Source organism: Stegodyphus dumicola, chromosome 3 (assembly GCF_044657685.1).
Source record: "Stegodyphus dumicola isolate Sdum_Otavi_A_Nest chromosome 3, ASM4465768v1".
In the NCBI taxonomy this organism is placed as follows: domain Eukaryota; kingdom Metazoa; phylum Arthropoda; class Arachnida; order Araneae; family Eresidae; genus Stegodyphus; species Stegodyphus dumicola.
Genome location: NC_140770.1, coordinates 58,952,578 through 58,971,779, shown reverse-complemented (window position 1 = coordinate 58,971,779; position 19,202 = coordinate 58,952,578). Strand labels below are relative to the sequence as shown.

The window sequence follows — 19,202 nt, the reverse complement described above, 5'->3', positions numbered from 1 at the left end:
AACAAGGAAATGGTCATTAGGAACAAAACGTCGTTAGAAACTCGAGGAAAGGATGTACTTTTAAAGGAAAGGATGCAGTAAAACTGGCATAAAAAAAAATTTATGCCAGTTTTACTGTGGATTGAACCAAGACCAAGAAAGAAGAAATGGGGGGGGGGAGAAGTAAATGTATATGAGGCTTAGTCTAAATCTGGGTCTACATATTTTATATATACAGTATGTATATATAAAATAATAATAATCTTCATAATATGCACATGGAAATGTAAATTTTAAAATTTAGTTTAATTAAATATTCATTTTATAAGGCAAATGGATAATTTTAAGAAAAAAATTGAAAATTATTTTGAGTTTTCTTTTTCTGTGTGACAAGTGAAATATCTGTTAAGAATCTATGATAATTATTTAGGAAGATCAAATTAGATTCAACATTTCAAACCTAACAATTTTTATTTCATCTTCACCTCCAAACTACACACGTGCACCATCGCGCGCGTTCGAAGACTGACTCTCTCCTTGAGAATCTTGGGATAGAATTTTGTGGTCTGTAATTATATGCTGCCATCTCTCAGCTGTTCTGGGGTTAAATTGGTATGATATTTTTTTAGACTTTTTCAAATAAGATAAACCACAACAAGAGTATCCCCCCAGTGAACAAGCGAAGTGAGAGAACGACAGTATTTACACATACATAGCATAAACAAAAGGGAATTGGGATGCTGGGTTGTGTCAGTTGCTGAAATCACTTACATACATGAAATTAAATAAAAGTAGAAAACAAAATAAAGTAATACAGGTTAAATCTAATTGACATGAATAAATGAAAATAAAGGTTTTTCAGTTCTGAAATTTGTAGAGAATAATTGTGATATGATGAACATTGAAAATCAAGTAACTCAAGAGTAATTATGATCAAGTTAACCAATTTCTGTGATGAGTCTCTTGCTAAATTTCACAATTCATCCAGATTTTGTGGTTTTGGAATTGTTGACAGAGTTTCCAGTAGTATTTCCTGGGACTTTAGGTTCATGCTCGTGAGGAATTTGTTGTATTTCATCATTATATATGAATGCAGGTTTCACTCTGTCTAGGGAAACATTGCTTTGCCTGACATTTATGGATATTTTTATAACTTTGTCGCTTCGATTTATGACTTTGTGGGGACCTGTATATGGTTGAGTGAGCGGTGGTGTTATTTTGTCCACACGAAGGAAAACATGTGTACACTTTTGCAATTCTGGGTGCACAAAGATTCTTGTTTGGTGATTTTGGTTGGGAAATGGCTTTAACTGCTGCATTTGTGCCTGGAGTTTCTGCACATACTCATAAGATGGAGTTGTATTTTGGGCACTTTGGGAAAATAAATCTGCTGGAAGTCTTAGTGAAGTTCCATACACAAGATCAGCACTTGATGCTTGTATGTCTGTTTTAACAGCAGCTCGAATGCCAAGGAGAACTGTTGGTAATGATTCAGTCCATCTTGGGTTTTCATGGGCTTTTAAAGAATTTTTCAAGACTCTGTGAAAACGTTCTACTAAGCCATTTGCTTGGGGATGAAAGGCTGTAGTACGAATTCTTGTTGTTCCCATAATTTGTGTGAGCTCACTGAACAGAGGTGACTCAAACTGGCGACCCTGATCTGTGGTGATGGTAGATGGGCATCCAAAGCGGGATATCCATCCTTCGAACAAGGCTCTGCATGCTGTTGCTGCTGTCATATCAGCGATGGGTATCACTTCAGGCCATCTGGTGAACCTGTCGATGATGGTGAGGCAGTACATTTTGCCCTCTGAAGGAGGCAAGGGTCCGATTAAATCCACATGCAGATGAGAAAATCGTGCGTCTGGTGTAGCAAATGTACCCAGAGGTGTTTTTGTGTGTTTGTGAACTTTGGATCGCTGGCATGCATCACAACTTTTTACCCAGTCTTTAATATTCTTTTTCATATTGGGCCAAACATAGCGAGCAGAAATTAATTTGCAAGATCCTGTTGTTCCTGGATGCGAGAGGTTCTGAAAATGGTCAAACACTATTTTACGAAAAGATGCTGGCACAATAGGTCTTGGAATTCCGGTTGATACATCACAGATGAGTTCTGTTGCTGACACTGGGCTGGGCATGGACTTTATTTCTAGTGAATGATTGCTGTTTTGCAGATTTTGTAAATCATCAGCTTTCTGAGCGTGACTAAAGGCTTCAAAATCAAGAAATGAGGAATTTGAGATGTTGTTTATCTCAATTCTGGATAATGCATCTGCAACGCTATTATTAACACCACTGGTATGACGAATGTCAGTGCTAAACTGAGAAATGAAATCAAGTCGACGCCATTGGCGCGGACTGCACTTCTCTGGATTTTGCTTAAAGGCGTAGATAAGAGGCTTTTGATCTGTGAAAATGATAAAGTTCCGACCTTCGAGCATGTGCCGGAATCTCTTCACCGCAGTGTAAATGGCCAATAGTTCTCGATCATAGGTGGAGAATTTTTGTTGACTGTTGGTGAGCTTAACAGAGAAGAATGCAATCGGTTCCCAGTTGGTTGTGTTGAGTTGCATCAAGGAACCATCAACTGCCAGGTCACTGGCATCAACCCAAACACTAAGTTTGGCTCCTGGAATTGGGTGACGAAGAAGAGTTGCGGTAGCTAGTGAATTTTTGGCATCTGTAAATGCCTGTTCGCTAGCCTCAGACCATTGAAGTGTTTCTTTGGGATCGTTTTGTTTAGGTTTTCTGCTCTTTTTATTATTTTTGATACCTTCTGAAAATTTATTTAAGGGTGCTAATATGTGTGCTGCTCTAGGAACGAAACGTCTATAGGAATTGAATAGACCTAAGAAGCGTCTTAATTGAATTATGGTAGTAGGTTTAGGAAAATTCAAAATACAGTCTACTCTATCTTTCAGGGGTTCTGTTCCTTCTTCAGATACTTTGACACCTAAGAAATTTATTGAGGAAACACCAAAAACACACTTAGAAGGTTTAAGGCTAAGGCCATAATTTTGCAATCTTTCAAAAAGTATTCTTAGATGCGAGATATGCTCTTCCTCAGATTTAGATGCTACTAATATATCGTCTACGAATGCATAAACAAATTTTAAATCTCGAGTAACTTCATCGATGAATCTTTGGAATGTGGCTGCAGCGTTACATAGGCCAAATTGCATGCGACAGCTTTCAAATAAGCCGAAGGGGGTGATTATAGCACTTTTGTGGATATCATCAGGATGTATAGGGATTTGATGATAGGCTTTAATTAAATCAAGGTGCGAGAAAATTTTGCAGCCATGTAGTTCAGAAGTAAAATCTAAGATATTAGGAATGTTATAATTATCTTTTATTGTTTGTGCATTGAGGGCTCTGTAATCTCCTACAGGACGCCATTCCGTGCTGTCCTTTTTAGGGACCATATGCAAAGGTGATGCGTAGTTACTTTTTGAAGGACGAATGTGGCCTAATTCTATCATATTTTGGAATTCTTCTTTGGCGATTCGTAGGCGGTCTGGGGCAAGACGTCGTGCTTTAGCAGTGACGGGAGGTCCTGTGGTTTGGATGTGATGCACTACTGTGTGCTTAATTTCTTGGTCAGCACGGGGTGGTTTTGTGATTTCTGGAAATTCTAATAATAATTTATGGTATATACTGTCGCCAGATACTGTCTTTATTGAATGTATTGCACTAACTCGTAAACTGCATTTAGAGCCAAGATTAGTGTTACCGTCGATTAATCTTTTTGTGTGGAGGTTAGGCATCAAGTTGAAATTATACAAAAAATCTGCACCAATAATAGGGGTTGAAACACTGCCGACAAGAAAGGTCCATCTGAATATGCGTCTTAAACCTAAGTCTAAGGAGAGATTTTGGCTAGTGTAGACGGAAATTGGTGTAGTGTTTGCTGCTGAAAGGGTCATTTGGATGCGATTTCGCCTTTGCAATGCTGTTGCTGGAATTATAGATACGTCAGAACCCGTGTCGATGAGGAAGTTGACATTTGTGCGCGCATCTCTAACAAAAAGGCGACGAGAATTGGAGGGCAAAGCTGTAGTCGCCGCTATGCCTCGCCTGGGCCGTTTTTTGAAAATTTACAGGGCGGGGTACACTTTATAGCTCTCTCACCAAATTTAAGGTGGTACCAACAGGTATCAAACTTGTTTTTATTTTGAGAGGGGCTGCGTTCTCTTTAGCCGCGATATTTATTCTGACTACGAGTGCGGCGACGATCACGCGAGATATTATCGATTCTTATGTGCAATTTTTTTATCTCTGCGAGTAAACGTTCTTCAATGGAATCTGAAATATTAGCAGAACAAATATTTGTGGCACTTACCGCTACAGGAGATGGTGATACATCGATGACACGATCCGCAACTTCCGCAGCTTTATCCAAGGTTAAAGGCGTGTTCGCTGCGAGTATCGACCTGTACGAAACTCGGGATATGCTGTAAAAACAGTTAGCTCATCGGAAATGCTGTATGACTCAGCGCGTCGTCGCATTATGCGTAAGAGTTCACTTGGCCGGCGATCTCCCAACTGTTCGCCGCCGAGGAGTTTTTTCATTTCTTGATGCGTCGATTCTCCGCACCGCTTGATTAGCTCAGTTTTAATGTGATTGTAAGGATCCGTGGAGTTGGGGGCTTTGATTACATCTCTCACAATTGATGCGGCTTCGGCGGGCAGGTGCGAAACAATGTAATTATACTTCGTGCGAGACTCCGATATCGCTTTCGGTGTTCCCAATTCAAATGTTGCTTCGCACATAGTGAACCATAGTGAAGGATCGGCGAAGTTGTACACAGGTATCTTTACTGCTCCGATTATTGCTGTTCCTTCAGTCATTTCCAGTCACGTGGCTAAGTCCCAAGTAATATGTAAAAAAAAGAGAATTTTTTTTTTTTTTCTTTCCGTGCAAATATTAGTTTAAAACAATAACGCTTGGTTGCTGCAAGGCCGGGTCACCATTGTTAAGAATCTATGATAATTATTTAGGAAGATCAAATTAGATTCAACATTTCAAACTTAACAATTTTTATTTCATCTTCACCTCCAAACTACACACGTGCACCATCGCGCGCGTTCGACGACTGACTCTCTCCTTGAGAATCTTGGGATAGAATTTTGTGGTCTGTAATCATGTGCTGCCATCTCTCGGCTGTTCTGGGGTTAAATTGGTATGATATTTTTTTAGACTTTTCCAAATAAGATAAACCACAACATATCTAAAAGAAGTTACTTCATCCTTATACCAAGCATTTTAGGCCACTTTCTGTGGCACATGTTTGCATGATTCCTGAGTTTTGCAGAATTACATAGTTGTTGTAAAGAAAATAAACAAATCATTTAAAAAACAGTGCAATGAATGCAGTAATGTATGAATGGCAACATGTCTTTTGACCAGGTCTGGCACTAGTAGGAATTTATTCACTCAGTGGCTAAATATATTATGCAAATCAGATCATATTCACACTACATACCTAGGAAAGGAAAAAAGTTAATTCCCTTCCAGTCCTACTATTATTTTTTTGTAATAAAATATTATAATTGTGTAACCAGTTTTTCATAAATTTCAGATTCACATGCTTCACTAAACCATCTAAAAGACCGAGACAAAATTATTGTCATTCAAAATACAGACAAAATTATGTTTAAACTCTCTCCCCCACCCCAATTCACCAGAACTAATACTAAGTTCTGATTTCTTTGCAACAGAACGCTTTTAATTCTGTGTAGGAAATATTTGCCTTTCTTTTAAAACACTGACAAAATTTATAAAAAAATACCTTTCTGTCAAATTTTTTAAGTCTGGTTTAACCCTTTGCGACACGCATATTTAAAATATATTTTAATCTTTAAAAAAATGCCTTAGAATAAGTCAGATGGACTTACTTAAGTGCCTTTAAGGCTTGAAAAAAATTCTGCGCTTTTATTTTTTACGGTGGAAGGTGGGATACCATTTGTCCCACCATGCAACTAGCACATGTCTTATAGCATATTGGTGTATAGCAGGGAAAAAAAATTATATGTGGAATGAATAAACAAAATAAAGCGTGCATTCTAAAATATTCATAATAAACACACTAAAATGCATTTTGTACTTATTGCATATATGCATGACTTGTAAAATTTTGCATATGCACATTTTGCATGTAGTATATATTTAATATTTTTAAATTTTAGGAACAAAAGAAAATATTTTCTTGAATATTATTTTAAGATTAAAATTTGATACTCGTACATATGATACTAAATAAAATATTAAAATTGGCACTTGATTCAAAAACATTTATATATGACTAAAATTGAAAAAAAAGTCACTTTCATGAAACTTTGAAAAACATGTTATTTCATTCTTTTGTAAGCATAGAGGCACTTCACATGTTTCACACATGCAAAATGTTCGTCGTTATTCTTTCGATATGCTGCAATATGCACATCTTCTCCTGCTCGTTCTCTTTGGCGTTTTACTTACATTTTTTAGTGTCTTTTCTGGTTGTACGAACGGGTTTTTAGTTTTATTTGAACTGGGGATTTCAGTTTTCTTTTCAGCTCTTTCTTGCCTGCAAGTGCCATTAGACGACCTGTAACTGAGAGAAGAAAACCTTTCATTGTTTTTACATCATGATCAGGTTCGCGAACAAACTTGAATAAATGTGTTTACTATACTCGCATCTAAAAAGTAAAAAAAAAAAAAAAAAAAATCATGTGCCACCATTTCTTGCTTTTGCGGTCTGTTTCATATAGTCCTTTCAGTTGATCAATCAGTCGACATATCCCATATTCTTATTGTATGAAATAATGCTGTTTGGGCACAGTACTTTTTTTTTTTTTTTGTCTTTCCATCTCGTTCCTTTCTATTAATTTCTTTCATTTCAGTTGCCTTTTCCAAGCAAGACAGGATAGAAACGGATCTTTTATCCTTCCATTTTATGCAATAAATTGAATCATCGCTAACTGAAAAGTCTATATATCCTCTTGACATAAATTTGTGGGTAGATACTTCCGATTCATATTTACAGTGCCACATGCATAGATGCATCTGTGTCTTTAAAAAGCGAAACAAATTATGACTACTTCCCTTTCTTCTTCAGCAATAACTTCAACCTCAGTTATTCTCTCCTGGATTTCAATTTCATCTGAATCAGAAACTGACATCTGAAGCATTTGAGTCACAATCAGATGGCAATTCAGCAAAAAGATCCAAAGCTTCCTGAGTTGTTAATTTTTTCCTAGACATTTTAGCACATCAGAGCATACAACGGATGTAAAAGCGCGCGCAATCACGAAAAAAGTAGATGCAAAAAAGAAAAGAAAAAATAATCGTGAGTGCTGCCATCTATTGAGCGGAAATTCAAGTGTGTGGTGGGACAAATTTTAACCCACTTATTTCAACTGCAAAATTAATGTTATAAAATATTGAATACAATTAAGATTTTTGAAAATAAAGTACTTTTGAATATTAAAAAGTATCATACATATCATAAACTGTATACCAAAATTTTTAAAATATTGAAAAATGCGAGATACAGGGATATCACTCTTGTGATCCTATTTTGAATATTTTTTGCTTATAAACTTAAGCCCTGGTATAGTAGTAACATCTACTGAGAAAAATAATAACTAAAATAGATTATTTTTAAAAGATTAGAAAATTTCTAACGGAAATTGCTAACTGAGAAAATAAATATTAATTAGGTGGGACATATATTGACCCACCATGCCGCAAAGGGTTAAGTAATTTATTATGCATGAATTGCATTCTTATATAATTTTTAATATTATAAAAGCTAATATAATATAGTACAGTCAAAAGTCGTTAATTCGGACACCCGTAATCCGGAATGATCTATAATCCGGACCTCAAAGCTACAAACTTTCTGCGCATGCGCGTAAGACCTTTACGGCTGCGAATTTGCGTGTGCGCGTGCCCAAAATACGTTTACGAATGCGCGTTTAATGTATAACGGACGGGATAAGCTAAGCTAAAATTATCTAATTATCTATTTTAGTTAATGTTGCAGATTGCGTTGTTCCTTAATCTTCGAATTGGAGCAATTTTATAAAAGTAAGCTTGAACTTTTGATTATGTCAAACATAATTTCTGATATATATTTACTAATATGTAAAGGATATACAAAGGGAAAGTATCTTTCGGAGTCCATTAAACAAAAAGTGGAATTGCTGCAAAAAATGGATAAAGGATAAAGGATTTGTTTATCTAACCATTCCGAAATCTGTTTATCAATTTCACGCTGCTCTGCGTGTGTGTGTGGGGGGGGGAACGTGGCATATCCTTTGGATAAAGGCATATCCTTCTTTTATCTAAACTTTAACATTTGTTTACCTAAACTTTGTTTATCTTTAACGCCGCGGAGCGCAATGAATTGGAAGTTGATCTGTCAACACTATCCTTACCTTAAGGGCAGATGTTTTTATTTTATTTGGCTCATAATTGCTTACTAAATGTGGTATTTCCTCTCGATGTACTCCGGCTTTGATATGATTTAAATCAAATGCCTCGTCATTATAATTCGCTTCCAATAGCGAAGAAAGTGACAGAGGTTATTGAAAACGAAAAAATTTCGATTGACAAATTAGTCGGTATTCTCGACACAGCAATTATAGGACTTGAACAGCGGAACTTTGTAACTGAACAAGAAATTATGTCTGTTTATGGAATTAAAGAGAATGTATTATCACATAAAAAACGAAGCAACTTAAACAACTTACACTGAAAGAAATATTTAATAAAGTAAACAAATAAATATTAAGCTTTTTTTTTTGTAAATTTTGATACCCTTTAGATCATAATTGTTCTTTATTTCGTAAATTACGGTTTCATATTTTTAATTTTATAATTTCTGCATGCCATTTTACCAGATTTAAACTGATGATCTATAATCCGGAAAAATCGATAATCCGGAATCGCTGAAGTCCCGACGAGTCCGGATTAACGACTTTTGACTGTAATATGCAAGACTGTCTGAGTTTTACTCCAGTAAAGTATTCATCTGAGAATTTATTACAAATTTTATGAAGGTTGATGATATATTTTTATTTCAAATATTTTATTTCACTTTTTTAAACATGAAGTGGAACAAAAATTTCATATTATTCATGACATTATTAAACTACCTTCTCTATGGTTTTGCTGACCTCAGAGTATTGAGCTAATACTTTAATTCGAAAGCCTCTTATACTATTCAGTCACTTATAAATTACTCCTTTTATCCTTAATTAATTTAAATTTTAAATGTTGGCATGTCTTTTGTGTAAAGCTTAAACTGTAATTATATAATTTCAACATTTTAGGCATTTTAAATTTGTGTGTGCATTAAAACAGTTGTCAAAGCACACTGTTATAATTCTTGACACTATATTTAAATACAATTCATCATAGAAAATTTTTTAAAGAAAAAGTTTATTGTGTTAAGGCTATTGAAAATCTATACAATAATTTTTTAGTAAAAATCTTTTCCTTTATGCATATAATTTCTAAGTAAATATTTTTGTTTTTAAAAAATTATTAAATAGATGCAAAGTAGTTTATGAAAAGTCAGTTATTAGGTTATTAGAGGAAGAAAATTTGCGTGGCACAATATATAGAAATGTGTAAATCTTTTCTGGGGAAATTTTAATCAATTTAATAATATCAATGTTTGTTGAAAAAAAAAATGTCATTTTATTATGAGGAGTGGAAATAATAAAATTGTATGCTTTAATTTGTGCATTTTCTTATTTTTATGTGCAGTATGTACTAATTCTGTAAAATATAAAAACATGACTGCACTTAGTTGAAACATGACTGTTTAAGGAAATCGGTTGTTTTATAAAAATTTGTGAATTTAACAGATTTTATTGTTTGAAATAATTAGCGAAATTATTGTATTATGAAGATGCATAAATACAATTTTTGAATGAAATTTTAACATGCATTTGTATTATATTTATATAAAAAAACAAATTTATTTTTTATTGAGATAATTATGTCCATCTTTATTTTTTGTGTATCTCTTACAACTAAAAATATTTTATCAGAAATGCTAACTTTCCATAAAAGTTCTATTTTATTAGAACTGAGTATTTTTTTAATTGTTTTTTCTTTATATATTGATGAGCCAAACTACATTTGCATGCAAAAATATTTTGTTTTATGTATTTTAATACATTTTTCTCATTTTATTGAACATTTGTAATTTAGAATAAATTATACACAGTTCTTGGCTATGTTGACCCATTCTGGCATAATCTGTTATAACTTTCATCATGTTAGGTTATATTTCTGTGTATTTGTTTTACACATTAACTCAGTATATTCTGCTTAATTCTGCAGTTTCATCTTATGTTATATTTTGATGATAAAATCTAAGCATTTTGCTTTTAAATGATCCTCTATGCACTTGAAATGTTATTCATATTTTTGAATAAATTTGCTACCATTTGTGAAAAACATTTTTTCGCTTATGCATCTCCAGTAGGTGGGGGGAGGGCACTGAATAGGGCACACTGCTCATTCCCTCACATATATGCATTAGACACTCATCAGCTGAGCTGTAATACACAAGTTTGGACCGCAAGGAGAAAAAAAAAAAAACTTTTATGCTCAGCCAGAAATGAGAGATATTACTGGTGCATTAAAATTAAGTCACCAATTCTTGTCTCTCTTTGACTTTTTTTTTCTGATGTTAGAAATCATCAACCTCACAGGACTGCCAGCTCCAGCAGTTTACTAATTATGACTGAATTTGCTACTTCAACATCGTCTGGAAAACTGGATGAGAGTTATTGAGCGCCAACACTGTGTGATATGATTTTAAAGCTTCTCTTTTCAAAAGAGATCTTTTGTAAATCAAAAATGAACTTCTTAACCACAGTAAAATCTGTTGCCTTCATCATGCATTCTTTCTTGACTGCATCAATTCCGACATGAGAGCTTTCAACATTTCTATGAACTCTTTTTGTTGCCTAGGGCAGATGGATTTATTGGATACAGCGTCCCACCTCCCGTGGAAAAGAAATGTTGTCTGCTTCCCGTAATGTGCCTGCGACCTCAAGTCATGTGGAAAGAAATCTGTTTTCGGCAAAAATAATATCGATGCCCCCATTCCTCTGCAGTGTCACCTTTATATGTTCCCAAAGAAGGTGAGACTCTACAAAATCGTAAATGTTTAGGAGAATGTTCCTGAATGTTCCATGACTGGCACAGCAGAGAACGGGCTGTCAGTGCCTTTCGGTGCAAAAGAACAACTTCCACTTAAGGTTGTCGTATGTGGCTTAATCAGTGGATGAAAACTCTGACTCCACCAGAAGCAAAATACAGATCAGGGAAGCAAACAACCAGCAGCTGTTTCAGGTGTCAGCACTTTGGGCATATGCAAACTGGATGTCCTAACCATTCTGGATGTCTTTACTGCTTATCATGTACCTGCAAGTTCCCAGGAGATGCAAAATACCTGCATAAAATGTAACTCATACAAATTTGGTGACTTTTACAAAATGTCCTTTCCATCACAGCCATAGCTGGGAAAATTCCAGCTTCAACTGAAAGCCTAGAGTTTTGGACTTTATCGAAACGACTCCCGAAAATCGAGGCAAACTTTGTCGAACAATTTGAAAATAAGGAATTTGACCAAAATTTCGGTTTTAAGGTCCTCCACGATTTAGGACTTTCTGTGCAAAATTTTAGAGACTGTAAAATTGTGTTCACTTATGTTTGGCGAATTGTTTCGAGAAAAAACTGTAAAGGTGTCGACAATTTCCATAATAATGATTCGCCTGGACAGTTCCTGAGCAAACAGGCAAGAAGTGCCTATCTGTATTGATTTTTCATACCCCCCCCCAACAGAGGAATCAAATCAGGTACATTTTACTGCCAGACTCCGTAAGAAACACTCTGAATGTCTGCGAAGTATCACTGCAGCTGTGATTTGCCTAAGTTTGTAAGTTCACTGTGTGTTTTCGTAGCAGTTCCTTTCTAGGTTAACTACCTGAAAGGCAAGGACACTTATTATGAAAGAGAACACTTATTTGTTATTTAACTCAGGACTTGCAGTCTGCATTGTTCAAATGTAAGTTTCCTTGCTCCTGCTGACAGAAATACTCACAATGTATTTCTAACATTACTTAAGCAGGAGAAACTGTGTTTCGAGATTCCGTAGTATTTAAGTGGGAGAAACTGTATGTATTTCGAGCTCCCATAGTATTTGTTTAATACTTATTGATACAGGTACATGATGGCAATGAGTTTTTGCATCTATTATCTTTTTGTATTGTGTTAAATAACTGATGTTTGTGACAAATTCATCACTCCCCAGTGATCTGTATTGTTTAAACATGTACAGAAAATTTATGTAAATGTATTAAAAAAAAGAAATGTGAATAGATGAACATGTTTTAGAAGGCAAATAATTTTGTGTATTTAATAAATAACCAATTTTTTAAAGTTTATTTATCTTGATTAATTTTCAATTTAAATATTGAAATTTTTATTAACTTTTTCTGCTGTTGATAAACATTTAATGCTCTGAACATTCATATTTAAAATAACTTTCTATTTTTAACATTTTAAAAATTTATATTATATGAAATTATATATAATTCTTTTATTTTTAGAATTATTTTGATTTAGAAAACTAAGAAATCGGGAGATAAAGATGAAATTTGTCACAAAAAAAAAAAAAAAAAAAAATCTCCAAGATATATGTTGTCTTTGTTATTGATATTTGTTGTTATATCTGATCATGTTTTTCTGCTTGCAAAAGTGCAACTTCATTTGGCATTTCTGTGTAAATTAGAAGCACTAAATAACAACATAATGCTTTGTAATTTCAATATTGAGAATTGAATTATTATTCAGAATGAATAATTCCTAAAATTCAATATTTCAGAATTGTGCCATGAAATGTTTAATTTTCTTAATTTGGAAGCATTATTTTACAAATATTTTGAAAAAGGAGAAAAATCTTTTCAATACTTTATATTTCTTACATTTATATTTTTTGCCTCCTCCTTGAAATTTTCCAATTAATATCTAATGTTAATTAGTTGTTAAAAGAAGATATTTTTGAATTTGATATCTGAATTTTTTGTTTTCTGTGAAAAAAAAAATGGAGGCAAAAAAGTATGTCACAAGACATATTTTTAAGATTTTAAAATTTATTCTTTTTGACAATTACAGTCAGTTTTCGAAGAGCTATTATTAGATTTATTCTGAATTTTATTAATTGCTTTATGTTGTTCAATATATTTAATGCAAGATATCTTGCACTAAACAGTAGGTATGACAATGACAGCTATTTAAAAAAAAAGAAAGAAAGAAGAAGCATTTCTTGTGGAAAAAAATTATTTCTAATTATAATTTTCTCTGTTACTGAGAAACGTTAATTCCTAATATTAATTCAGAAGTTATTAATATATTTTTATTTTCTAAATCTGTAAACATTATTTAACAAAATAAAGGTTTTTTTCATATTTCCAAGAGTTTTATTAAAAAAAAGCAGGAAGTGTGGGAACATTTTTCTCAATTTATTATTTTTTTTTCTAATCATAGAATTGCTTCTGTCTTGAAAATTTCTCATTAATAACTAATATTCAGTAATTGTTAATATGAATTAAATTTATTACCTCAACATTTTATTTTATATATCTGAAAATTATTACAACAAAATATTGCTTCAGAAATAAATTTTATATGTTGTGGAAAAAAAATTAAGGAGGCTGGCAAAATTGTCTGTTATTATGTAAACCAAACCCTGGTACCTTGTGTTACTATGGAAATGCATGTATTACCTAAGAATTACGTAGAAAAACTTTGCATCTATTTCATATTTCATAAGAAATATATTTGATATTTTTTGTTGTAATTATATATTTGTGAAACTTAAATTTACATAGTATTAAATACTACATTTCTCTGAAAATTTCAAATGGGAAATGACAGTTTTGCATTTTAAAGCTGGGCTAATTTTTAGCATTCAAGAAGTATTTCAGGTCTTGTATTTAATTTTTTTTTTAAATAAGATCTTAGGCTAAAAAATGAAGTCTAAGAGGATTTTAATATTAGTGTTTCAACCTATAATTAATTGTTTTTTGTTAAAACCCATGAATTTTTATGCACGATAAATCAAAGCACAGGATAAAAGAAATCCACTTTTTTTGTTAATTTTTTCCTTTAAATATAAGACCATGTGGAATTTTTTAAAACTTTTCTGTTGTCTTTCATTCTGAAATACTTCATTTAGCTGTGAAATCTGTTCACAGCTAAGTGTTAAGGAAAAATATAATTTTTTATTCTTACGTGCCTTAACGTTTAGCTTTAAACAAATTATGCTTTGAAACATTCTGCATATACTTTTTAATTGTAAAACAGTATATTATTTTAATATTAATAATATATTAAATAATAAATATATATTATTTTATATATTAAATAATAAAAATATATTATTTTAATTATAAATAAGTATTTTGTAAGGAGGCAAAGCTAATCTTTGAGGAGTGGTATGCATGTGCATCAAACTCTCTTCAGAGGATAATGCACCTGGTGAAAGGGAGACATGAAGTAATTTTCTTCCTTCAATTCCTTTGTTCCTAAACATCTTTCATTTTTTTTTTTTTTTTTAATCAGCACGATTCATACAATAAAATTGATGAAATGCAATTTTCACTACAGGAGAGGGGGGAAAATAATGCTTCAAAATAATTTTATCCAAGTTTTTTAAAATGGTTAGTTAAGGTAAAAGAATTGTTGTAAAATACGTTTTTGTGAAAAACTAGTCATAAAATGATATTTTATTAAAAAAAAAATAATTGTGAGAAAGGAGGGGAATCACTTTTTTCCCTTCATAGATATGTACTGTGAATTTGATCAATTTTGCATTGGAAATTTCTTCATGAAGGCAGTCCTTTTCATCAGTCAATATCATGTATCATGTCAGTGTCATGTATCAAGAAAAGGACAAGTCAAACAAATTTAGATGAAAAAACAAATTAATTATAGAAGGACTGTATCCTGTCCTTTTTAAATAATTTATTTGCATGTTGTTATCGAATATTTTGTCTAATATTCATGAGGAACTAGATTGAAAGTTTTAAAACTTGAATGTCTGAAACATAAAAATACCCTTTAGCTTAGAGAATTAAGAGAATTAAGTTTATTAATTACGAGAATTAAGATGTAGAGAATTAATTTTTAGTTCATATATATTTTAATTGTGTAACTATATTACTGAGATACCAGATAAATCATTTCAAGGGAATAATTTATTAGTTTAGTCTTAAACAAATCATTTCTACCTCTCCATGTGCATATTGTTTTTATTTAACATTTTGGGGCACAAATGATAAGCCTTAATAAAGATTTAAAAATGTGCGTTTTTGCTTAACTAATGAAAAGGCATTCTGTGAATTGAATTTGCAAGGAGAAGGAATAATTTAATTGAACATTGTGCAGGTGTTATTGAAATAAAACTCAAAACAACAGTTTTTAATTTATATAGGGAGAATAATTTATAAAATTTCTAAAACATTTATTTTGGTAAGTTGTAAAATTTCTTTACAAATAATTTTATGGAAGGATTGCATCCATTCACTTGCTAATAGAAAATGTTGATTTTTGTTTTAGAATAAATTTAATTTAAAGCAGTTTTCTAATTTCTCCACCAAATACTCAAAACTAGGCTTGAGTTTTCACATGTGTTATCATTTACCCAGGCTTACACATAGCATGTGAGGCATGAATAATCATGAGATATTTAAGAATTAAATCTTAAATGATTTTAATTATTAAATAATAGTTGCATTCATTCCGAACCCTTCTTACGTAATTTTTTTAAAAAATTGATAGCTTAATATCTCTGTTGCAATGAAGTGAATGAAAAATCCGACTTTTTCACTTTAGATCTATATTTGAACTATTTGAAAGAAAAGTACTCTGAGAATTTCTGCTTTTAAATTGTGTTTTATATTTATGCTTATGAGAATTACCCCACTTTAAATTTCTACACTTTTTTTCTGCATTCATCATTTTCATTTTGCTGAGCTACTGTCTGTGTACTATAGCAAGTTACTTTATTATGATTAGCTTTGTCCTTACTGTTCAGTAATCTTAAAAATTATTTACAGTACATGTGAATATGAAGTTCATAATAGTTGAAGATAACAGAGCATGCAGTTATATCAGTATTTCTATGATAGGGAGAGGTTCTAAAATCACAGATTCGTAAGTGAAAGCTTTTATATTCTGTGTATAAAATCTCAGGAAATTGTACAGATAGCCTTAAACGATTTTTATTTTTAGTCTTTTCTTCTTATTTTGATTTTTAATGTATTCCCCCCACCCCATATTTAATGTGAGTGATACTGTTTATTTTGCAAAATGAAAATAAGTCTATGATTTTAGCAGACATTTTTGAACAACTTATTTTTCTATGCATAGACCTGATATGCAGTTCTGTTCTAATATATATGAATAAATGTTCTGATATGAATATTTCATCCTACAACCCCTCAAGGCAAATCAACAGTTATATATTTAATAACTTTAGTTATTATGTGTTTTTGTTTCTGGCTTTCACAGGAATAACACCTTTTCTAATAAAAAGCTATGTTTGAAATTTATATTGTTGAAAATATTTAAATGTCCGCTGAAAAATTATATAGTTAAAATATAAATAAGTAAACAAAATGAATAAACTTTTAAAATGACTTTTTCTAAATTATAAATAAAAAATATTTGCTCTCTATGGTTGCTGATTTAAGTCAAAGATTACTGCATATTAATTACCGTATTTTTCGGCGTGGGACGCCCACCAGTGTATAATGTGCATCTATAATTTTACGCTAGATTTTTAAATTTTTGTTTGTATATCTGTATAACGCGCCATTCGAACAATAATGTACTGCATTGACAAGTCTTAAGAGGAACAATATGTGTGTGGGTTAAATGCTTGAGGGAGTAAATATTCCTGCAAAGAGGATGGATTCAATGCAAATGTCCAAAAGAATGCTATGGTAGGGTTTCGAGAGAAGGTGGATATAATCTGGAGAAAGAATGCACTTCCAACACGAAAGAAGTCATGGAATTAGATTTCAGATGTTTTCTCTTTCTGTGAAGCTGTGATTTTCAAGTGAACATCGAAGGTTTTAGTTGAAATACAGTTGATCTTGTGTTAATTTTAGTAGTAAATATGGTTCCTGCAAAAAACACACTGCTAGTTTTAAATGCAAAGTCATTCAGTTTGTGAAAGAAAATGGAAATTGTGCTGCAGCAAGGGTGTTTGGTGTTGGTGAATGATAATGATTCACCAACAATGATGTTTGTTTATGTACCAGATTTGCAGTGACGGTGAAGATAAAACAGAAATCGATGATGTGCCTGAGGATATAACGGAATACCAGCATGTTGAACATTTTATGCTATCCGATAATGAAAAGATTTTAAATTTAAGAGGTATGTCATTTCTTTTAAAACAGTATAAGTAAACACAAAAATGTAACTTATGTATGCCGATTTTTTTCCATATTTTTAATTTATTATTTTTATATCCGTCGTGCACTCGTATAACATGCACTCGTAAATTTCAATCATATTTTTGGCAAAAGTGCATGTTATACGCTGAAATATATGTTATGTACTGTGTAGAAATACATTACTTGCCATTTAATGTCAGAATTAATAATATAGCTGCTAAAAATAGAACATATTTTGGGTTTCATATGTTAATTATACCAAAATGTATCATATTTGCATAAATTTATACATTTTGAGCAGAAGGCTTAAATAAGGAGGGATAAATATTATTAATTCAGTAATAAGAATAGAAAATAGGCAGAATATAATTGAACATTTAAAAATTGATACTTATTGGAATGAACTATGCTTCAATGCGTATGTTATTTTGTACATGAAATACTAATGACAATTTTAAATAATCAAAATGACAATAAAATTTAATACATCAAAGGCAACCTCATGGACAGAGGACTGCATATCTAGTAGAATAAAATATTGTTAGTTCTGTCTTGAGACAAGTTTTGGAATTTTATTGTTGAGAGACTTTAATAATGAATAGTCTTTTAACAAATTTTTAATTCTTTTTTCAATTAAAATAATATGAGATTAAGCATAAATATGAAATTCCGAGACGACAATCATTTTAAACTGCTTAATATGTATTAAAGGAAAAGATTTGTCTATTAAATAGTTGATATTTTGAAATATGTAATTATAAAATTAAATTAAATAAAAATGTAAAAATTTATTTTGCTGCTGTCATAAAAGAAATACAGGAATTCATAATTTGTTTCACCTTTTCAACAACATCTCTTCACTGAATATATAAATATTCATGATAGCTAATGATGTCCAATTATCTACATATCTTGTTTACCAATCACCAGTTTACCAATTATCTTGAGAGTTTATTGCAATGTTTTGGTATCTGAATGTAATAATTATGATGGATGTAGAATTTTTGAAATATAAACCAGGTTACGAAATGCTATAAAATAAAAAAGAACATTTATTAACACAATGTAAAGAGGAATAAATGGACAGTCAGCAGCACTGCATGACCGAAAGTGTAAATCAGTCCGGAGAATACAGCAGCACTGCTATGATGACGTGGCTATTTGACGTGGCAGTAATGAGCCATCTTCATCACTTGTAATATGCTGCAAATGTGGGTAAAAACACAGATCCCATGTGGCACACAGCCATCACACCTGTCCTGAAGAAGTGGATTCTTAATTAACTTGCTTGAAATAAAACTTGAGCTTACAAGAGCAAGTCCATGTTGTGCTGGATATATCTCTACTATTCTTTTTAATGGCCATGTGTAGCTGGGAAAATGTCACCTTTTAGCAGAATAATATCACCAATTTCCAGGAATGACCATTCTCATCTGGATTTCAGCATATGCAAGCATTCACTGTGCCATCTCTCTTCTTCATCTTCTTTATTTTCTGCAACAGAAACCTCATGGAATGAAGGGGAGGCCTGATACAATCACATTCAGGAACACTTGTAGTAGTTTCTCATAATTCTTTCAAAGTTCACTCAGTTTTCTCTTTGCTGCAATAAAGTTACTTCCTTATTACAGGAAATGTGAATGTAGGCAGGAGAATTAACTTGCTTGAAATAAAACATGAGCAGTAATTGTTACAAACACAAAAATGTCCATGTTGTGCTGGATAAACCTCTACTATTCTTT

At 32.1% G+C, this 19,202-nt stretch overlaps 1 protein-coding gene across 4 annotated transcripts in view; it reads left to right on the top strand.

Moving 5' to 3' along the window:
* LOC146998002 (uncharacterized) overlaps positions 1–19,202 on the top strand; it is a 233,955-nt gene that overhangs the window by 141,527 nt on the left and 73,226 nt on the right. The gene's annotated exons all lie outside the window — the stretch shown is intronic.